Source organism: Carettochelys insculpta, chromosome 3 (genome assembly GCF_033958435.1).
Source record: "Carettochelys insculpta isolate YL-2023 chromosome 3, ASM3395843v1, whole genome shotgun sequence".
In the NCBI taxonomy this organism is placed as follows: Eukaryota; Metazoa; Chordata; order Testudines; family Carettochelyidae; genus Carettochelys; species Carettochelys insculpta.
In genome coordinates, this window is record NC_134139.1 from 67,010,933 (window position 1) to 67,035,042 (window position 24,110).

A 24,110-nucleotide genomic window follows, 5' to 3' on the forward strand; every position below is an offset into this window, starting at 1 on the left:
CCTGCAGACAAGAGCTCACGTAATGATCAATGGAAGTGAAGGATCCCACGTAGCTCAGAAAGAACTAAATGAAATAGGGACTTGATCCAACTCACTGAAGCAATGAATTTGGAACAGAGCAGGCCTGCTGGTGAGGAGGGGCAAAGGGGACAACTGCCCCAGGGCCTGGAAAGTTAACAAGGACCTGAGGCTCTCAGTTACTGCTATTGTGACAGCAGTGATGGTCAGAGTCCAGGCTCTTTAAATTGCCACCAGAACCCTAGGAAAATGTAAGGGTAAATAAGTTTTGCTGGCCAAACAATTGCACTTGAGAAAACACTAAGTAGTAGCCACAGTAATGGACATTTAGCACATGCAGATTGAAAAATGTATGCAAGTACTAGATATAAAATGATCCCATTTCCATACAACAATAGACCACTTTTTAGCTCGAATGTTTCCCCGGCTTTAACATTCCAGCCATGTAGATTTGAACAAGTGGAGTTCCAATATGATGCATATTTAGACTTTAAAATTGGAAGTGTGGCTGGATCTCTTACTACATTTATTAAGTGCAAGAATTTCTTTTCTCCTCCCTACATGATAGTGGCAACTTTAATTATACAACTGTGCCACACATTCACAGGGACATTTTTATTAGAATCTCAATTCAGTCCACATATATTTTACTCACTTTGCCCAGCTACTTTCAAAGTCTTCAAGGCTTTGACTAGAGTGAGCCCAGTAACTTTTTTCTTCAATTCATGTTTAAAGAGTCAGCACTAAGCTTACCAGAGGGACGGGAAGGATAATGTACCATTCAAATGTTTTTACTCCTTCAGTTAACCATACTTTGATACTAATATAAATTATGCCATTTGTATTTATTACCACACACCTAGAGCATCCTGGCATGTTAACAAAACTCTGGCAGAGGCTATTTTTGGCATTAGTGCTGTAACAACGTGTGGTACTCAACTCAAGAGCAGGGCACGAGAACGGTTTTCATAATGGAGAGTCTGATAATGCAAACAATGGAAACCATGATTTGGTTTCTTATTAGTATTCACAGGGCCACAGGGCGCAACCCTAACCCAAATTCCAGCAATGATCTGGAGCTTCAGTGGCTGGGGAAGGAAAAAGATACTTCCCCCCACCCCACCCCACACACACAGTGCATGGACACATACAAATAAGTCTGGTATCTCCTCATATTACAGAAGATCAATATTAAGAAGATACTAAGACAAAAATAAACCTTGAAGACTTTCTGCAAAAAACGGAAAGCAAACTGGATGCTATTCCTTTCTAAAAAAAATACTTTTATTATTGTTTTCTCTTAGGGACACAAAATTTACAATAAAATAACTGAGAAAAGGAATTATTTTTCACATTCTCCCCCTACAACATGTTGGATTCTGATTCAGCCAAGGAGGAAGTGCTCAGCAGAAGTCCAGAAGTCAGTGAAGCCATTGTGAGCACACCAGCTGACGTTCAGACCAAATCCCTGAGCAGATGTAAGATGGCACTCCCACAGCAGCAGGCTAACTCTGCTCCCTCAAGTCAGTGGAGAAAAAACCATTGTTTTCAGAGAGAGCAAATTCAGGTCAGCCCTGAGTGCTTTTGAAAATCTGACCTGTAGTACCTCCAGAATCCATTGCTCTGATGAGCCTATTTTCTCCCACTCTCCCAGGGCTCTAATCAGACTACAGACAATAGAAATAGCTCACAGAAGATGTTTCACATATTGACTGGTCAGGGGTGGGGGAGGCTGAGGGTGGGAGGAGTCACAAACGAAATCCAGAGCTTAAGGAACTTACTGTAAAGTAACAGCTTTTGCTTGTTACATTTATTAGCAAACACCAACCCAAAGGCAAAAGTTAGCCCCCCATGTTTTAGATTTTGGCATCGTCTATAGACTAGTAGCTCCAAGGTAACTAATCTTCCAGGAGCATGAAAAGGATCACATTTTTCACCTCCCCCTAGAAACAAATTGCCAAAGGTTATGTCTACACTATAGCAAAAATGCGAATCTAAGGCACTCAGCTCAGTTTTAAATTATGACTGTTCACACGTCAAATACCATAATTTCGAATTCAGGGGACACTATGGACAATACTCTTACTACAACAACCCAAGTGGGATTAACGGGAAGTTTGAATGCAAGCATTCGGATTAATGGTTGTGTGGAAACAGCTTCCATTTAAACCAGTTTTATTGGCCTCCAGAGGAGTCCCACATGTATCCCACAATGCCCCACAGTTGTCCATTCTGGACAGTTGCATCTCCAATGCTCTCTAGGTGCACAGGTAACAAGAAGCTTGCCAATTTGAATTTGAGTGGTATCAGGCATGCAAATTCATTTTCTTCCTATTTCTCCCCTCCCTGTCTGCCGCATGGCAAAGATTTTGGGGGCTGCTATGTGAAAAGAGGACATCACATACTCATAACCACTTGCAGGGCATTTTTTCCCCATACTGCAGCAGAGGAAGGAAAAAACAGAATGCTACGGAGCTGAGGGACATGTGGGATAGGTTCCCACAATGCACTGCTACAACAGTTGATCTTGGCAATTAAGTGTGGCAGCACTAACTCGAATTTGTGGGGAATTTGTGTGGAGGTGAGGATACTCAAATTCTAATTTATAAAACCTAGCATTACAAATTTGAATTTCATAAATCTGAATTTATCTCGTAGTGTAGACGTAGCCAAAGTTAGACAACTGGAGTAAGGTCTATAAGCCTTTAAAATGATCCCACTTATACTGTCTCAAATGGGGACAAGAGCAGACCCCATCCCTACTTCCCTCTAATATTTCTACTAAAATCTCCTTTAGATTTTCCTTCTCTTCCACATATGGACTATGTGAAGATACAACAAAATTAGTGATTTCCACCTTAGTGCAAGATTCAAAAGCACACAAAAATAATTTACACTGACCCATACAAACAACAAACCCATACAAACAACACTTTGTATGCAGACCTACCATACTTAACGACTGGTGACATATAAACATCACTTCACATTGCATTAAAACGTATCCACCACTATTGCAGGACCTGGTAACAGCACTTCATGCTGGAGATGAGATTTTCTCCTTAGTGGGGGAAGAGAAATTTGAATTTAAATTTAAATTTAAAGCAGACGGGGGCTGCAGACAGGTGAGCTTTAAGAGGGAGAAAAAGAGATTCCACCACTGAGGACACTGTACTGTGAGCATACTAGAGTTTGGTGAGAGTGTGTTTGCTTGACCGTTTAAATTTTGAATTCTGATTGCAGGTGATTTCAGTTTCAGTTACTGTGGCAGTTGGGATTGTGTGTCTGGGAGAGACAGATCCTTTGTTCTCTTGACTGCCCCTGATCAGCCTCAGGATCAGCTTCCCCTGTGTGTCTAAGGAAGGGGAAGGCCTGACATATGTTTGCAGTCTTTAAAAAGCCAGAGGCAGAGCGACCAGAGGAGCAAAGCAGACAAAGGGATGCAGATGGGAGAGTTTTAAGAGGGAGTTTGCTAGAGGGAGCGTGACAGAGGGGTTCCACTATGGTTAGGAAGACCTGCAACACCTGTGCCAGCACTGCTCCTATCTCCTCCACCTGAGCCTGTAGCCAGACAGACCTCCTGACCAGGGATGCCCCTGTCCAGACCCTGGAATGGTTTTGCAGGGACTGTGACTTGCAATTCTGAAGTCCAGGCTAGGGGGGGAATATCCCTTCTGGATGGTGTCTTCTGGTGGAATCTCTCAGGAAGCAGGTGGGAGAGCTACAGGAGAAGGCGGCTAGGCTAAGGGGTATCTGTATCCATGAGCAATTCCTGGACAGTATTCATGTGGAGACAGCTGAGGTTAATGTAGCTGTCCCACTACAAAAGAGATGGCTCAGGGGATACGGTGGCAGCTGGTCACTTCTAGCAGAAGGCAGTGCTCCACTCCTGCTCCCAACCCTCCCACCATGGTACTGGGAAACCGTTATGTTGTTTTGGGTACAGGAGCTAAAGAATCACCCCCCTACAACAGCAGAGGAACGTTGTACCCCCAAGGCTGGGAGGTCTGCTGCCACCACCACGAGGAGGAAAAGTAGGGTAGGGGTGGTCAGAGACTCTCTTCAAAGGGGGACAGAGGCACCCACCTGTCACCCTGGCATGTCATCCCGGGAGGTACGCTGCCTCCCAGGAGCCTGTATCCGAGATGTTATGGAGGCACTCTCAAGGACTATTCAGCCTTCTGACCGCTGCCCCATGCTACTCATCCATGTGGGCACAAATGATACTGCGAGGTGTAACCTTGAGCAGAGCAAGAGTGGCTACAGGGTTCTGGGAGTATGGGTGAAGGAACTGGGAGCACAGGTGGTGTTCTCCTTAATCCTTCATGTCAAAGGTAGGGGCCTAGGCAGAGACAGGTGCACCCTGGAGGTGAATGCCTGGCTGTGAGGATGGCGTCACCAGGAGCACTTTGGCTTTGTCCATCACGGGATGCTATTCCAAGAAGGACTGCTAAGCAGGGATGCAATTCACCTTTCAAGGAATGGGAAGGATGTATCTGGACCAAGACTGGCTAACCTAGTGAGTAGGGCTTTAAACTAGGTTCAAAGGGGACAGGTTACCAAAGCCCACAGGTAAGTAAAAAACCTAGAGACCTGGGAGCGATCATGGGCTATAATGGCAGAGAAAAAAGAGGAACTAGGCAGAAGTGGGAGGCAAAAACAAATCAGTATCTTACATGCGTATACACAAATACAAGAAGTATGGATAATAAGCAGGAAGAACATGACATAATTGGTATCACATAGACTTGGTGGGATAGTACACACAATTGGAATATTGGTATAGAAGGGTACAGCTTACTCAGGAAGGATAGGCAGGGTCAACAGGGAGGAGGTGTTGCCTTATATATTAAAAATGTGCGCACCTGGACTGAGGTGGAGATGGATGCAGTAGACAGACAGGGTTAGGTTATAAGGGGTAAAAACAAGGATGATGTCATGCTCAGGGTCCACTCCAGACCACCTCCCAGGTGGAAGAGGTGGATGAGGCTTTCTCTAAGCAACTAACAAAATTGTCCAAAGCGCAGGATTTGGTGGTGATGGGGGACTTCAACTACCCAGCGATATGGTGGGAAACTAACACAGCGAGGCACAAACTATCCAGAAAGTTCTTGGACTGCATTAGCGACAATTTTTTTTTCAGGAGGTGAAAAAAGCTACTGGGGGGACACAGTTCTGGATTTGATTTTAACAAATAGGGAGGAACTGGTTGAGAATTTGAAAGTGGAAAGCAGCTGAGGAGAAAGTGACCATGAAATCAGAGAGTTCATGATTCTAAGAGATGGTGAAAGGGAGAACAGCAAAACTGAGACAGTGGATTTCAGGAAGGCAAATTTTGGTAAACTCAGAGAGCTGGTAAGTAAGGTCCCAGAGGAAGCAAGACTAAGAGGAAAAACAACTGAAGACAGTTGTCAGTTTTTCAAAGGGACGTTATTAAGGACCCAAAGGCAAACTATACCGATGCATAGGAAGGATGGAAAGTACGGTAAAATACCACCCTGGGTTATCCAGGAGATCTTGCATGATCTCAAAATCAAAAAGGAGCCATATAAAAAGTGGAAATCAGGAGAAACAATAAAGGATGAATATAAGCAAACAATACATGTATGCAGGGGCGAGATAAGAAAGGCCAAGGCACAAAACTAGCTCAAACTAGCTAGAGACATAAAGAGTAACAAGAAGACATTCTATAAATGTATTAGAAGCAAGAGGAAGACCAAGGACAGGGTAGGTCCACTGCTCAGTGAAGAGGGAGAAACAATAACAGGAAACTTGGAAATGGCAAAGGTTCTTAATGACTTCTTCGTTTCGGTCTTCATCAAGAAGTCTGATGGAGGAATACCTATCATGCTGAATGCTAGCGGAAAAGGGGTGGGCTTAGAGGATAAAATAAAAAAAGAAAAAGTTAAAAACTAATTTGAAAAATTAGATGTCTGCAAGTCACCAGGGCCTGATGAGATTCATCCTAGAATACTCAAAGAGCTGATAGAGGAGGTATCAGAATCTCTAGCTATCATCTTTGAAAAGTCCTGGAAGACAGGTGAGAGTCCAAAGACTGGAAAAGGGCAAATATAGCGCCCATCTATAAAAAGGGGAAAAAGAACAAACCAGGAAACTACAGATCAGTCAGTTTAATTTCTGTGCCAGGAAAGATAATGGAGCAAGTAATTAAGGAATTTATCTGCAAAGATCTGGAAGAAAATAAGGTAGTAGGTAACAGCCAGCATGGATTTGTGAAGGACAAATCATGGCAGACCTACCTGATAACTTTCTTTGACAGGATAACAAGTCTTGTGCATAAGGGAAAAGCGGTGGATGTAGTATACCTAGACTTTAGTAAGGCATTTGATACAATCGTGCATGATGTTTTTATCAATAAACTAGGCAAATACAACTTATAGGGGGATACTATAAGGTGAGTGAATAACTGGCTGGATAACTGTTCTCAGAGAATAGTTATTAATGGTTTGCAGTCATGCTGGAAGGTCATAAAAAGTGGGGTTCCACGGGGATTTGTTTTGGGACAATTTCTATTCATTATCTTCATCAATGATTTAGATATTGACAGACAGAATGCTTATTAAGCTTACAGATGATACCAAGCTGGGAGAGGTTGCAACTGCTTTGCAGAATAGGATCAGAATTCAAAATGATCTGGACAAACTGGAGAAATGGTCTGAGATAAACAGGATGAAGTCTAATAAGTACAAATGCAAAGTACTCCATTTGGGAAAGCACAGTCAGTTTCATACATACAAAATGGGAAGCAACTGTCTAGGAAGGAGTACTGAGGAAAGGGATTTAGGGGTCATAGCAGACCACAAGCTAAGTATGAGTCAACATGATGATACTGTTGCAAAAAAAGCAAACATGAATCTGGGATGCACTGACAGGAGTGTTGCGAGCAAGATGTAAGAAGTCATCCTTCCCCTCTACTCAGCACTCATTTGGCCTCAGCTGGAATACTGTGTTCGGTTTGGGGCATTACATTTCAAGAAAGACGTGCAGATATTGGAGAAGGTCCACAGAAGAGCAACAAGAATGATTAAAGGTCTAAAGACAACAAGCTTAGTGGGAAGACTGAAAGAATTGGGCTCGTTTAGTTTAGAAAAGAGAAGACTGAGAGGGAACATGGCAGCAGTTTTCAAGTACCTCAAAGAGGGTTACAAGGAGGAGGAAGAAAAATTGTTCTCCTTGGCCTCTGAGGACTGGACATGGAACAATGGGCTTAAACTGCAGCAGGGGAGGTTTAAGTTGGACATTAGGAAAAACTTCCTAACTGTCAGGGTGGTAAAACACAGGAATAAATTGCCTAGGGAGGCTGTAGAATCCCCATCACTAGAGATATTTAAGAGCAAGTTAGACAGACATCTATCGGGGATGGTCTAGATGATACTTGGTCCTGCTGTGAGGGCAGGTGAGTGGACTCTATGAGCTCTCGAGATCCCTTACAGTCTAGTGTTCTATGATTCTATGATACCTGCAGGGCTGACAATAGGGAGAGGGGCACAAAGGAGGCAGTAACCCCAAGGTCCAAAATTGGCAGCAGTGGCAGCAAAGCTCCAAGACCTTTTGAAATACCGTGACAGTGCTGCTGGGCACGACCATGAGGCAGGGTGACAAGGGTGGAAGGGGCAGGGCCTAGGGCATTTGGTGAGTGTGAATGAAATTGATGCAGGTAGTTGAAATAGCATGAATGCCAAGGGTTGGGTGCCCTTATGAGAGTGAGATTCACAGACCCAAAGACTGAGAGTCAAGGCTGAAGAATAAGACTTTCCAGGTGGTATGTTAGGTCATCATTGCTTAAGACAAGGGCTCATCTTTGGTCCTGGTTTTTAACCCAACCAAAACTTAATATGTTCATTTTAAAAACATATTGTCTATGTCTACACTAGCCCAAAACTTCGAAATGGCCATTTCGAAGTTTACTAATGAAGCGCTGAAATACATATTCAGCACCTCATCAGCATGCCAGCAGCCACAGCACTTTGAAATTGCCGTGGCTCGCCGACGCACACCTTGTCCAGACGGGGGTCCTTTTTGAAAGAACCCCAGCAACTTCAAAATCCCCTTATTCCTATTTGCTGTTAGGAATAAGGGGATTTCGAAGTTGCTGGGGTCTTGTCAAAAAGGAGCCCCATCTGGATGAGCCATGCGGTGGTAAGCCGCAGCAATTTCAAAGTGCCGCAGCTGCCAGCATGCTAATGAGGTGCTGAGTATGTATTTCAGTGCTTCATTAGTAAACTTTGAAATGGCCACTGCTTAACATTGCGTAAGAAACACAATGATTTAATTCATACTAAGTCTAGAGCAAGGGAGAATTCTACATGCAATGCACATAGTAGATTTTAATTAAAATTATTTGATGGCTGGAACAAAAAAACCTAGTTGGAGATTCCTGAAAACTTGGATTTGTCTGGCATGGTTTAAATTTTCGAGACCCTGCAAATTTTCAATAAAGTCCTGCTCATTTTTTGGGCAAAATCATGTTTTTTGACTATCAAAGTCACACAGAAAAGTCAGCATAACCTCCTCTGTTCTCTTGTGCACAGAAGCCTGTAGTCTCCATGGTTACCATAGCTTTTCCAAGCTCTAGGCCTCATGCCCAAGGGCCCCGGATGTATAGTTTTTTACTTGTAGCACGCAAGTAAAAGTATTTTAAAACTTTATAGATGTACTGAAAATGAGTGAGATAAGCATAGGAATGTGTGAGAATGAGGTAGCATGGTAATAAGCGAGTCTCACATGCAATGAACGAGACCTGACATGTCTGAAAGAGATGGATGGGAAGGTCAGAACAGTCACAGATGTGAAGCAGTTATTGAAATGAAGGTTCACTCAATACACAGAAGTTAAATGCAATTAAGCATTATCTACCTATAAACTCTGGGTCTGGAATGCTATTTAATTTAGGGAGTATTTAAAAAAAAACCAAATACTACCAATCCCCATTCAGGGCAACTGCACCTGTCTTTTCTCGTGATTTACCGAGGACACCTGCTCCCTGCTCCTCATGTTTCTTGCCTGGATACCCACGTTTCTCAGTCTTGATCTCCTTATCTGTGTCTACACCGCAGTACACACTTGAAAGACGACTATCTGGAAGGGATCCTCCAGAAGATCATCTTTTGAAAGAATGCGTTTACACGCAAAAAGCGGATCGTCCCTTTGACCTGCCCTTTTGAAAGACCAGCCCGTTCTTTTGAAAGAGAGCATCCACGCAGCCCCAGGTGCCCTTTCCAAAGAACAAACTGGGAAACACAGCTGATGGGGTCACATGGCTGAAAAGCCCTTCCAGGGCCACAGCCAGCCACCCCATTAAAGGGCCCCTCCCCAACACCCTTGCCCTGCACACATTGAGGCCTGCAGATCTGTCATAAGCCCTGCAGAGCCAGAGCACGGACTGGACGGCTTTCACACAGTACAGCCACAACAGCAACTGATGGGGACCATCATGAATGGCACAGTCACCCTGCTGGCCATGGCAATCATGGCCTCCCTCAACCTCCTCCTGGGCATCAGAACCCCTGCCAAGGGGCATGAAACTCCTCCACCTGGGACCCCATCAGCGCCCCACCCCCCGGCTGCCCGCCAACTCTGAAGCCACCCCAGTAGCTCCAGCTGGTGGGAGCTGCTGGGGATCAGGGAGTGGGATGATGCCAGCTGGCTGCAGAACTTTTGCACGAGCAAGTAGACCTTCTTGGAGCTTTTCCAGTGGCTCGTCCCCACCCTCAGACATCAGAGCATCAGGATGCGGCCTGCCCTCCCCCTCAAAAAGAGAGTCGCCACAGCCATCTGGAAGCTGGCCACCCTGGACAGCTATCATTCTGTCAGGCACCAGTTCAGGGTGGGCGAGGCCACCATCGGGGCCATCCTCATGGAGGTAAGGCATGCTTGGGCCACACACCCACCGGGGGAGGGGACAGGGAGCTCCCAGGAAAAGGGGACCATTGGGGTCTGGCGGCCAGGAGGGGGCATGGGGGCAGGGGCTGGGCACACCCCATCACACCCTCACTACTGCACACGCCCTCCATCCCATGCAGGTTGTCTGGGCCATTAACACCATGCTCCTGCAGAGGCTCGTCTGCATGGGTAACCTGGATGCAGCTGTCACCAGTTTCACAGCGCTCGGGTTCCCGAACTGCTTTGGCACTCTGGACGGGACCCATATCCCAATCTGGACCCCAGAGCACAGTGCAGGCCGCTATGTTAACAGAAAGTGCTACTGCTCCATGGTGCTCCAGGCCCTAGTGGATAGAAGGGTCCAGTTTATGGATGTGGACTTGGGTTGGGCAGGTCACATGCACAGCGCCCGAGTGTTCAGAAACTCCAGCCTCTGCCGGCACATGGAGACAGGGATCTTCATGGCCCAGCAGGAGCTCCCGCTCGGGAACACCACCCTGTCTTTGTGCATGGTAGCGGATGCCACCTACACCCTCCAGCCCTGGCTTATGTGCCCCTATGCAATCCCATTCTGACCCCACATAGGAGGTCTTCAATGCCCAGCTGAACTATGCCCGAAATGAAGGGCTGGTTCCGCTGCCTCCTGGCGTGTCTCAAGGTGGGACCGCAGAATGTCCCCCAAGTGGTGGGTGCCTGCTGCACACTCCACAATATCGTAAGGGTGAGGCATTCCACAAGGGGTGGGCGGCCGAGCCTGGCCCAGGATACGAACAGTCAGCCACCACTGCTAGCTGCCAGGCCCTAGGATGGGTCCATATCCAGGAAGCTCCCTGTGAGCACTTTGCTCATGAGCCCCACGAATCACCCCACAGCCACCCTCTTGGTAGCCCCGCTCACACTCATCCCCACCGTCACTCCCCTGCGTAGCCACCCCTTCACTATCCCCACCTCCATGCACACAGCACACGGAGATGGGGAACAAATACACTTTTACTTGAGGAAAGAACATGTGGATTTGTACAAAATGTAAACAACAACTATGTAGAGTGGGGGCACGGTCTTATTATGTACGTTGGGGGCAGAAGATGGGGCACCTCAACTGGGGGGAGGCATTAGTCTAGGGCAGGGATGGAGGGCCTGGAGCTCCATCAGCCCCAGAATTCCCTCCAGCCTCCGTTCAGCATCCCTGGCAGGGCTGGGATGGGGGCAGGGAGGACAGGGAGGTATGACCATGGGAGGGCCTCAGCAGGGGTCAGGCTTGGCAGCAGGGCGGCAGGGGGGACCCAATGGCAGGGCAGCCATGGGGGATCGTGGGTACTGATGGGGTCCCTGCCCCACAGGAGGTCCAGACCTGCCCACCCCCTCCCTGCATGAGCGGCTCATGGTACTGTCCATGGGAGCAGGTGCTGAGTGTCGGTGGCAGCCATTACAGCATGCTGGAGGCCAGGGCCAGTTGGGCTGTATTTGGCCCTGGTCTGCTGGAGGTTCAGGTGTGCTGCTGGCAGCTGTAGCACCTCCACCCTGCGAGCTGCGGTGTGTGCCTCACTGGGTACTTACTAGAGGGTCCCTCACCAAGGTCCGGTGACACTGGGCTGCACGACTGTGAGGGGAGGTCAATAACCAGGTCCTTCTCCTCACTGGACAACTCTGTGGGAGGCTCAGTGTCAGGTTGGGTGGTGCTGCCTGGGGGTCCAGCCTCCTCCACGTCCCCGGGGTGCAGGGTGTCCTGATGCAACCAGCCCAACGGTGAGCCAGGAAAAGGTGGCCGCATTGCAGCACTTGCCGACCATCTCCCACAGGACCTTCTCCTCCACCCAGAGGACCAGGAGGTCCCTGAGCTCTGGTTCCGTCAAGGAGGGGGCCCATTTTTTTTGGAGACTGGGCGGTCCCCTGCGAGAGCTCTGAGTGGGGCCTCTGGGGTGGCTGGCTGCTGGCTATGGCGCTCTGGGAATGGCCATGAGGGCGTGCTGGCTGCAGCTCGTGCCTTTGCTGCTAGCATGCTCTCAGCTTCCTGCTGTGTGGTTTCTGGGTCCCCGCACCTTTAAACACAGCCAGCGGTGTGGAGCACAGAGCCCCACTACTGCCAGCCAGAGCATCTCCATGCACCAGTTGGTCAGTGCCATGGAGAACAGGTCTTTTGAAAGAACAGCCTGTGGAACATCTACATGTGTTCTTTTGAAAGGGGCCACTCTTCCTGCCCTGGGATCGAAGGAACTTTTTTGCAAGCAGCACCGTGTTCTTTTGATTTCCTTTCAAAAGGCACATTCTGTGTGTAGATGCTTCACAGGTTCTTTCAAAAGTGACACCGGATCTCCATTTTCCTTTTGAAAGACCATGCATGCTACTGCAGATGCAGGTCTTGTGGCATAGTTCCCTGCCCACACTGTGACATCCCCAGCAAGCCAGAGGGCCTACCCAGCAGCTTTCTCTGTAAGCTGTGCTCTTAGGCAGCCGCCCAGGAGAGTTTCAAATGCCACCGAGCTCGTTATCAGAGCACACACTGCCCACAGCGTTTGTTTCTACTGGTGGTGTACACCTGCACGTGCCTCAGTGCACATAAAATGTATTCCACACATAGATGGAAAAATGAGCGGGAACATTGCTACCCAAGCCAGCATCTAAGCTTTATTCTCTCTCCAAAGGCTATGAACAGCTGTACTGGCCTGCACTCACAAGTTACCATGCAGCTCTTTATAACCAAGCATTCCAGAGAAAACACTAAAAACAAACCACTCTGCCCACATGCAAAACAGCTTAACAGAAGTCACGCCAACTCCAGCCTCAGTCTGTGGTTAGGCATCAGTCCTTCAAAACCTACAGCTGGATTTCCCCATGGCAACAAGTTTGTAAATGTCTCAAGACTCAGAAGCCAAAGAACTATGTATAGTTCAGTTTCCTTTGTACAGCTTGGGCCTTTGATCTTGTCCTCAGGTAACAGATGATCAACAAACAATGGCCCTCTCTTCAAAGCTTAACTGCAACAAGCTAGGTTTTTGTATAATCAGAGGTGGGGAATTTGCACTCACCTCCCACTGAGCTATTTCATAGGAAAACTACTTAGCACTTTTTGCTAACTCTTGCCTGGCCTTCTGCGCAACGTCATCACTCCAACCTTTAGGGTCTTCCATCTATCACATCTTCACTCTAGAGAGGTTACATACAATCCTGGCCCGTTCATTTAATTAAATGGATCCCAAAGATACTTACAATGCAATTCAATAGGGTCTCCCCAAGACTATGGCAGGGAGATTGACAAAACCTGTCAACAACAGTAGTTTGAAGAAGGTTTTGCCAGCAACAAACAGCTTCTGTTGCTGTTGAAGCCAGTGTGATTTTTGCCACGACATATGCAGGATCAGCATTGACTGCACTAAAACTAACTCGTGTATCGAGCATTAGACCCACTAGGTCTGTTTATTAGGCTATAGGATACATAAGCTGCGTAGGTTAAAATTTAAGATAGGGGTCTAATGACTTAGTGACTTTCAGCATTCTTTGCCAGAATTTTCAATTGTGCCCACCATCATTGCTACATTCAAACAGCAAGCAGCACTCATGGCTCCCTAGCAACATGTCACAGCAGTTAAGGGACATAATTCAGACATTATTTACACTGGTACAACTCAGGAATAATGTCACAGAAGGCAACTAAGTTCAATCTAGCAGAATCAGAATCTGTAATTCCCATGAACAGTAAAACCACAATTTCACCAAGGAAAATTGATACGTACTAAGTTAAAGTTCACTTATCACAGGCATCTGTTTCTGAAGCTTCTCTTGCAAATGCTATGAGCTCTGAAGACTATCAGAAAAAATGTTTTATAACAGGAGAAAAAGCAGAACTTTTTTTATTGAAGGGACTAACTATAGTACATACAAAAACATAAAAGGAAAAAGAACCTTTTGTCCTAAAATCAGAGCATAGCAGATACTCAACATCTAATTTTAATAAACAGTGTAAGGCCTTGGAAGTTCAGTGAAATAGTCTTCTTAGTAAAAGCTATCGGTGATTTGGTGCAGAAAGTGTATAGAACATAAGAATGGCCATAATGAGTTAGACTAAAGATCCATCCAGCCCAGTGTCATATCTTCCAACAGTGGCCAATGCCAGATGAACACTAGTCTCTACAGAATTGAAAGCCTGAAGTTATAGCCAAAGAAGTTAAATAATGACACTTTGTACAGGTTTACTCTTTGGCATTCATAAATAACATGCTACTGGAATGGGGCAAAGAGAGGAGGTGGCGGAATGACATTCAAGAGCTAAGAGGTGTTGAAAAGGATTCCCTTACAGGATCCAGTCGCCACCTCCAGTTAGAGTTCAGTAATGATATTCACAGGTGACTTCCAGTCAACCAAAGCCTTCCTTTGGATCCTTATTTTAATAGTTTGTACACGATACCATAAAGTGGCATAAAGGGATAAAAAATGATGGTTTCACCATCCAAACAATGCAATGATCACCACATTGATATCAGAAGCTATACAGAGCATTATGGTTCCCTTGTCATTTTTGTCCAAAGAAGTACAGGAAATAAATATTTTCTTCTAGTTGGTTTGCTCACCTTCCTATGATGAAATCCCTACCTTTATCATTCTGGATTCCTGGTTTCATCTTGGCAGTGAGGGAAGATATGGTGCAGAAGTCTGTCCTGATATTGCTCCAAGAGGTGGATCATTACATAGAAACAGAATCAGTTCTGTCCTGAAGACCTTGTGATCACGGCAAACTGGTCAGCTCAGGGCCACAGGCCAATTTGCTTTGTGTATTAGTATAGATCAAAAACAACAAGAAGTCCTGTGGCACCTTATAAGGTGCCACAGGATGTTGTTTTTGAAGATACAGACTAACACGGCTACCTCTCTGAGTATAGATCAAAGTGAATGATATGTAAGTGTGTATTCAGATGTTAAAACTTCATGAAAGCTACTGGAATATTATTTGTATTGTCCTCACTTCTTCATTCCTGCTATAATGTAATAGCAAATAAGTCTATTGTGTACACTCATGTAACCAAATAACACACCAAACAAATACTGTGATATGCTAACAAAGGACTATCAGAAAAGGTGCTAAATCCATTGTGATGAAGACCAAAGGCCAAAAGTCTGAGCCCTCAACTCATTATTATAGGAAAAGCCCATATGGGGAGAGAGGGACAGATACCGTCAACTATGTGTACTATCCGAAGGTATAAAAGTTGATTTAAAGAAAGATCCTTCATCTCTGAACTGTGTGCTCTCTTACAGGGAAGCATGCCAGATGCAAAGCAGAGATCCCCCGAGATAATCCGGGAACCCCAAAAAGGCTTTGGGAAGACTGGCAGTTTATTACATCCCCACTACCATTTGGACTTACAAACTGTGACTCGCCTGATAATATTCCTTTAACGTCTCAATGACTGATTTCCTTTTAGACCCTCAGTGTCCAATACACTCGCCGTTCGCCACATCTGGCGACCTGGACACCGTGGCATGGTGAAGTGTGGCTCCTTAGAACCAACACCTGGAGCGCCCGCCACCCACTCAGTGCACGCAGCCCACCACTTAGTGGGACAAGCACATGGCGGTAGCGGTGGCAGCTCCTCCTTTGGCTCTGGCCTGCCACTATGTGGCCCCTGAGCCCTGGCACAGCCCCAGCAGCTGCAGCTCTCGTGAGTCACCAGCAGTTTGCGGGGTGGGGTGGGGGCTGGCTGGCTGTGGGGGAAGGGGAGGGCTTTTATTTTGATCGCGGGGGGGTATTGTGACAATCCTTGAATTTCTATTGGACACTACTGTTTTAGATGATAAACCTAGAGTTAGCTTGCTGTAGAACTGGCTGCCAGAACTGTCTTTGGTGTGAGATCTGGAGTACAAATGATCTGGGATAAGTGACACATCTCTTGAAATGGGAGAAACCTAATGTGATAGTATTCTTGGTTTCCTTAACCATTAGTAAAGTCCATTGTGAGTTGGTGTAGGGCTGCTTGTGGTGGGCAGGGGGTGGCTAGCCCCCATCCCCAGACTTCTGCCCAATTCCATGCCCCTTCAAGGAGGCATAGAGCCTGCTCCTCCCTCTCTCCCCCCCCGAGCCTGGTGAAGTCTCTCATAAGCCATGTCCAGGAAGTGAGATAGCTGGAGAGTCAAAGGAGACCATCAGTGACTCGCGGTAAGAGTGACATAGCGATCCCAGAGTTCACCTTTGTTCCCAGCTTGGTAAAATCTTACTAAGAACATGCCACCAGTACCTGCCCTGATTTTCTCACAGTCTGATCAGATGTAGGCACTTGCAGTCATGAGCCACTCCAGAAAGTTTGACAGACCACATAAGGCAAGAATGTGCTTTCCAGGAAACTTAACCAAGAGAATACAAAAAGAGATTCATTTGATTAGATAGGTACGTTTCTTTGTTTTTGTTTTTTAAAAGTACCATGAAAAGTAAGCAGAAGCCCCTCCCTATGCTTGAGGAATTTTTAAATGTGACTGATTAATGCAATAGGAAACACATTTTGAGAAAGAATGGTGTAGGACATCAAACAGCTGAGCTGTAGACTAGTTCACGAGAACAGCATATTAATATTAATAACTAATGGAGGACAATATAATTAATGTCAATCGGCAAGGTTTTATAGAGATTTGAGCTTGTCAAAGCTAATCTCTTTCTTCTGCATTTTTAAACAGTGAAGTTACTTAACCATTGGAAGAATTTACCAAGGCAGATTCTGCATCCCTGAACATTTTTTTTAAATCCAGACTGGACGTAGAGCTAACAGAGCCTTGGTTTGGCAAAGAACTTCACTGAATTAACTCCTATGGCCTGTGTTATGCAGAAGGCATGATGATCAATATGGCACTTTCTGGCCATAGACATTACAAATATATGAAAATGGATCTCTTCGTCAGAGGAAGAGACTCATTTTCATAAGTCATATCCTCACCAGGTATAAATCAGCTTAGCTTCATTAAAGTAAATGGACTTTGCCAATTTACAGCAGTAAGAGGATCTGGCTGCAATATTCAAAGACCGCTTTGCTCACTCAAAGGAACACTGCCAAGATAACAGACCACCTAGGGTCAAGGTGCTCAAGCAAATGTAAACATAGTAAAGAGTTTTATAGCTGTTGGGAAGTAGAATAGGGGAGTAGGCAATTTGCTATCTGCCACAACATGAAAGGAATGGTAATTTTTTACCTGGTAGTTTCATTTATCTAAATCCACTATCCCAGATTAGACAGCAGGTATAAATCCTACCATCATGAAAGGGAGACCAGAGGAAGCTAAAGATCCCATTAACATCACGCCTCCCTAACAAGGGATTTGTCCAGGTGATCCTGCTCAGTTACAGATGTCCAAAGTACAGAAGAGTGGGGATTCTTTTATTTCAAAAACTGCATCTAAAATTTTTGTGAACAGTCCAAGTTCCACAAATACAACAAAATCAATGTGGGATGCTTGGGACAGCATAGAGATCCACCAAGACAGCTGAGAACCACAGAGGTGAGGTAGAGGACACAGACAAGTTCAGACTACCAGGCAGTTAGATCAGTTGTATGGCAGGACTGCTTGATGGAAGACATCAAACTGAGTACAAACCTAACTTTTGGGGATCAGAAAGAGAAAGCATGGTAGGTCTGCACTCTTGCTTCTTCCATTATTTTGGATGGTACTTAGCTATCTACTATCAACAGATCAGACAGTGTACCTAATTCATGGTGGCGTTTTGAAGCCTCTAAGTGGCAGCCAACGTATATTTGAAAAGCAACATTTCTGATATCCTATTTAGACTATGTCTACCTTAAAACACTACAGCACTTCAGTGCAGATCTCTGGTCCTCACACTTAGGGTGCACTCTTTAGTGGGGCATGGGAGCACATTTCAGGGCAGCGAATACACAACAGGGTCTGGGTCAGCCCCTCGGGAGTGGGGCGTTGAGCGATTGTGCTGTGATAGAGGGAAGGCATGGACACAGATTCCATTCTGGGGAGTGGCAAGGGGAAATGAGAAAAGCTATATGACAGCAAAAAAGTTTGAGAATGACTGGATGTAGACATTAAGGGCAGAAGCTCTCCCATCAACACTGTGCCATCTACACCAGCACTTAGATTGGCAGGGCTTGGGCACTGTCAGTCCTCCTTAACCAAATTGTAGCTTGGTAAAGAGGGCAGAGGGGAAATATAACGTAGCCACACTTACATAGAAGCAATTCCTGCACTGCAGATCTGCACCGTGATTTCTTTCTGCGAGGACTTAGCCCTTGAATCTTCTAGACTCAGTAGCTCATAGACCCACCACCTCCAGACTTGCTACAACATATATGAAGGTCCGACTACAATGGCAGGATGAGCTCTCCTATCTCTGTAGTAAACCCACCTCCCCAACAGGCAGTAGCGAGGTTGACCTAGCACTTTCTACAAGGGAATGTCTCCACTGCCCGAAAGACCAACCCAGTCAGGGTCGATCTTCCAGGGTTTGGTACTGCATGCTCTGTGGGCATGTGCAAAATTGAACTATCAGAGGTCAACAGTCAACCCCTGAATTCCTCAGCCACATGAGAAGTAAGGGAGGTTGATGGCACAGTTTCTCCCATTGACCTCCCTCTGGGAGGGTGGCCAGGTAAGTCGACTGTAGATAAGTTGATTCCAGCTGCTCAACTGTGAAGCTGGAATTGCCTATATAGAATTGACTTTTAAGGTCTAGTGTAGACCAGGCTTTAGTTTAACTGTATCACTCAGGGATGTAGTTTTTTCACACCATTCACCAGGATAAGTTAGGTTGATTTATTTTCTAGCATAGACCACCCCTTAGAGACTCATGTATGTGGCAGAATTTCTTCAGGTTGCAGCGTGCTGTAGTTCTCATTACTGTAAAAAAATAGCACTCAAGACCAAATATACCCCTGGGTATATACTGCTTTATGAAACAGTCAGCTACAGCCTGCCCTTCCATTTAGAATCTGTCTGCATTTAAGTTATGCATAAGGTCTGAAAAGTTCCTCGTGTATGAGCAAGTGGGTGGTCCCAGTTTTCAGAAAGGCCCCTATTTACAGGCAGAAAATGTGCAATAGCAAAGCAGCACATTTAATGGCAAGATATTATGCTGCTACAGAAGGAACATACCTTATTTTTTCCAGTTAGGGACAGGCACTTGGAATGCTGGTGGTGCCACAATAAGGCTCTGATTCACCAGGGTGCTCTAGTCATACAAATTAAATCAGAAAGTTTTAAGTGCTAGTGTTAAGAATCCTACTTTTTTTTTTTTTTAATTCTTTGTCTGGAAGAAGACTGAAAAGAAGAGTTTTCCTAATTGCTTTGAGGAGAGGGAAAAGAGGGTTTGAACAACCAGCATTAGGTCTGCTACTGCATGTTTCATGGGCCAGATCTCCAGCCTGACTTCAGTGGAGCTGTGCAGGCTCAGCATCTGGACCAGAGGATTTTATTCACTATCAAAAAAAAAAAACCTGGACTGGATTCCCACTGTCCTTCACTGGGTGTACTTGCCCACGCCTATGTACGTTTGCTGAGGTAATATTTGACTCACTTTGCACAGGTGTAACTGGCTAAACAGGGCACGAGGCATTGGAGAATGAGGCACAGATAAAAGATCCATGTAGGAACAGATGCTTAATTGCCCTGATTATTACCGATATTGCATTGTTATTTATACAGCACTATAAATATCGTCACAAAACAAAAAAGCAGTCCTGGAGGGCTATTTTTCTTCTCCCTCTCCTCCCTTCCTATTTAGCCGATTCATCAGCTTTTATTCCTTTTCCCCCGCCCCCCGCATCTCTCTGATAAATTCTCTTCGTCCTAGTTATCATTCATCAGGGTTTTCCAGATCTGAAGAAGTGGGTCTGTCCCACAAAAGCTCATCATCTAAGAAATTATTTTATTAGTCTTTAAAGTACTACAGGACTGCTGATTTGTTTTGAGAAGATACCGAGGAACACGGCTACCTCTCACACTACAAATAGCTGTTGTGTTACAAAATACAGTAGATGAGTCTGCCCCACCGAGCTCACAATTGAGATAAGGCATGAGACACTAAGAGGAGACATTCAATGATGTGAGGGGCAGCAGGAAGAAAGTGGGGAGAGTGATTCAAGGGTTGTGCTAAATTTAAAGTTAATTGATTAATGTAACTCAACCAGAATAAAAAAATCAATACAAAAATGAAGTCAAGTAGCACTTTAAAGCCTAACAAAATAATTTATTAGGTGATGAGCTTTCATGGGACAGACCCACTTCTTCAGACCATAGCCATACCAGAACAGACTCAATATTTAAGGCATAGAGAACCAAAATAGTAATCAAGGTTGACAAATCAGAAAATTATCATCAAGGTGAACAAATCAGAGAGTTGAAGGGTAGAAGCGGGGGGGAGGGTGTCAAGAATTAGGTAAAGCCAAGTATGCATATGAGCTCCTATAATGACCTAGAAAATTCCCATCCCAGTTCAAACCACATGTTAATATATCGAATTTGAATATAAAATGGAGTTCAGCAGCCTCTCTTTCCAAACTGTTGTAAAAATTTCTCTTCAGTAAGACACAAACTTTCAGGTAATTTTAACAGAATGTCCCACTCCATTAAAGTGTTGACTAATAGGTTTGTGAACCCCTCTTCTGTCCCTCTGCTCTTTGAAGTTCAAGCAATTTTACCAGGTTTCCCGTATTTGACATAGGGAAATAAGGCCATGATATGTGGAAGTATATTCCAATTATTCTCTCCCCCTGCACCCCTGGTTCATTTTTGGAGAATCAGGTCAGGCATAAGAGCAGAAGATGATGACGTGAGGGAGAAGGTTTGCTGTGATCACGGAAGAGATCAAAAGGGGGCAGGTGAGAGCATACTGCATTAGGTCATAGAATCACAGAGCTGGAAGGGACCTCAGGAGGTCATCAAGTACAGCCCCCTGCCCAAAGCAGGACTGACCTCAACTAAGTCATCCCAGCCATGACTATGTCAAGCCAAGATTTAAAAAACTCCAGAGATGGAGATTCCACCACCTCCATAGGCAAAGCATTCCAGTGCTTCACCACCTTCTCGATGAAGTTGTTTTTCTTAATATCCAACCTACTCCTCTACTTCTGTAACTTCAGACCATTACCTCTTGTTCTCCTGTTTATCACCACCATTTCCCAGGGGATTCTGCCCATCAGTACCTTCAGGGAGATCTCATGATCACTGCAGCCCAGGTTGCCACCCTCTTCTATTTCTCCTATTAGTTCTTCCCTGTTTGTGAGCAGCAAGTCAAGTTGTGCATGGCCCCGGTCAGTTCAATCAACACTTGTACCAGGAAGTTATCCCCAACATTCTCCAAAAACTTCATGGATTGTCTGTGTGCTACTGTATTGGTCTCCCAACAAATGTCTGGGTGATTAAAGTCTCCCTTGAGAACCAGGGCCTTTGATTTGGAAGCTTCTCTTAGCCATCTGAAGAAATCATCTACCTCATCCCCCGATCTGGCGGTCTACAGCAGACACCAACTACATCACCACTTCTATTGCGTCCACTGCTAAACTTAACACAAAGATTCTCAACTGGCTTTTCTCCTTCCTTATACTGGAGCTCTCAGCAATCATAATGTTCTCTCACATAGAGCACAACTCCTTCTCCTTTTCTCCTTTGCCCGTCCTTCCTAAAGAGTTTGTACCCTTCCATGACTGTGCTCCAGTTATGCGAATCATCCTACCAAATCTCCATTATTCCAATCACTTCATACTTCTTAGATTGTGCCAAGGCCTCTAGTTCCTCCTGTTTGTTTCCCAGGCTTCTTGCATTTGTGTACAAGCACCTTAGAGAAGTGGCTGATTGGCCCACTTTCTCCTCTTCACTTAGGAATCCTACTTTGGTGTACCCCACTTCTTCCCCACTTACCTCAGGGCTTGTGTCACCTTCCCACGAAAAACTTAATTTAAAGCCGTCCTCTGTAGGTTTGCTAGCCTGCCCGCAAAGATGCTCTTTCCTCTCTTTGTTAGGTGGGTCTCCTCTCTTCCTAGCAATCCTTGTTCCTGAAACAGAATCCTATGGCCAAAGTAACCAAGTCCTTCTCTGCTACACCACCTATGCAACTGCACATTTACCTTGGTGATTCAACAGTCCCTACCCGGCCCCTTCCTTCCACGGGAAGGATGAATGAGAATACCACTTGTGCTCCATATTCTTTGGTCTTTCTTCCTAAAGTTACATAATCCACAGTGATTTCATCAAGGTCACTCTTGGCTGTATCATTAGCTCCTACAAGGAGAAGTAGGAAGGAGTAATAGTTTGCGGGTTTGATGGTTTTTGGAAGAGATTCTGTAACATCCTGGATTCTAGCTCCCAGCAAGCAGCAAACTTGCCAGGATTCTAGGTCTGGACAGCAGATGGATGACTCCATCTCCCTTAGGAGTGAGTCCCCAACCACCACCACCCATCTTCTTCTCTTCGGGGTGGTGGTCATAGATTCCCTGTCCCTAGGACTGCGCATCCCATGCCTTACAATCCGTGGGGTCATCTTCTTATCCATTCCCTGTAAGGTATCTGCCCCAGTTATCTCCACAGTATCACCTGTGCAGAGAGGCTGAAAGCAGTTGCTTATCTCCACTGGAGAGACCTGAATTGGTTTTCTTCTCCTGGAGGTAACATGCTTCCAGTTCTCTTCCTTATTTTGAACAGCCTGCTGTTCCTGCAGTGCTAAATGGTGAGTTCTATCCAGAAAGTCTTCACCTTCCCTGATGGACCTAAGGATTGATATTTGCACCTCAAATTCTCTAACCTTCGCTTCCAAAATGGCAACCAACTTGCACTTTGAATATACAAAATTCTTTCTGTCATCCGGGAGAAAGACAAACATAGCACATGCCATGCAGGTCACGACAGCAGACTTCTCAGTAGCCATGTCAACATCCATTATTCCCCTTTCTTCAGAGAGTTTCTAGTGCCGCCTTGAAGGGCACAAGAGAAGCAAACCTATAAGACAGGTCCTGATTCCACCAGAGGGTTCCAAAGCAGCAGCACTTGAGTGAGAGTGCCATCCTCTAACTGATTAGCTCAGCTGTCCCAGAAGCACAGGGTGGAGGCCAAGGGAAGAGAGAGCTGCTACTGGTAGGAACCGAAGGACACGTGAATTTAGAATCTCTCAATCCAGACCCCTCTCCGCCTGAAGTGGAGGCCATTAGAAGTTTGTTACGAATCAGAGGTGGAACATACTGAACAGTTACCACTTAATAATCATCAGCCTGGTAAGTGACAAGCGTTACTATACAGGGAAACGTGCGCCAGGTTTGTATAATTGCTGGTGGTGCCTAGAACAGGTCCAAGCTGAGACATACAACAGACTGGGGCAACTGCCCCAGGCCCTGCACTTTGGAGGGTCATGGGATCCAGGGCAGCCTGGTGCTGATAGCACTAAGTGACCTGACTCCCGCCCATCCTATTCTGCCCAGACTCCACCTCTTTCCCTTCACAACTTCCTGCCCTGCCCCACTCTTTTCCACAAGCCTCTGGTCCCACCCACCTCTCTCCAGCTTCCACCCTCTCCTCTGAGGGAATAGCAGGAGCCAGTGAATGGGGCCATGTCACTCATAGCTGCCAGTGTCAGGCCCTGCTAACACTCCTGGCATGCCCAGCTCTGGTTGGTTGCTGTGGTCTGTCCTATGGACTCTGAAACTATAAGCCCAAACACTGGCGGAGCTGGGTTGATGTTTGTGAATATTGATGGAGCACAGGCACCACACACTGATCTAACTCCCTGACCATGCTGGGAAATGCAAAAAACTAGAATCAGGGACCACGAGAGAAAGTTTACACAAGAAAACGCAGGTCTGCCTGTACAGGCCAAATTACCCCTACAGCTACTGGCATGCTCAGGAATCATTGGCTAAAATCACCAACTACCAACTGTCATTCTAATTTTCTAATGAACTGGAAAAGAAACATTATTCTGGTCTATACCATTTGACTTTATAAACTAACTCATTTACACATACTTGCTCTCTCTTTCCTCTACAGCAGAACTTATAAAGGTTGTATTTCAGTGTTGATGTCAAGGTGCTGTTTTTATAAAGCAATCAAGTCCTCCATGAGCTGGACTCCCTTCTCACACACCTTATTCAAGAGAAAGGGCTAAGAAAAACAAGAGATGAAACTGTAAGGAGGAGGCACAGAGTCTGCAAGATGTTTTTCATTTGTTTTCCAGGGGCAGAGAGGCAGTCTGAAAAGCTTAC

At 45.6% G+C, this 24,110-nt stretch overlaps 1 protein-coding gene across 1 annotated transcript in view; it reads right to left on the reverse strand.

The window, feature by feature from the left end:
- Positions 1-24,110, reverse strand: part of KIF26B (kinesin family member 26B) — a 505,176-nt gene that overhangs the window by 380,443 nt on the left and 100,623 nt on the right. The gene's annotated exons all lie outside the window — the stretch shown is intronic.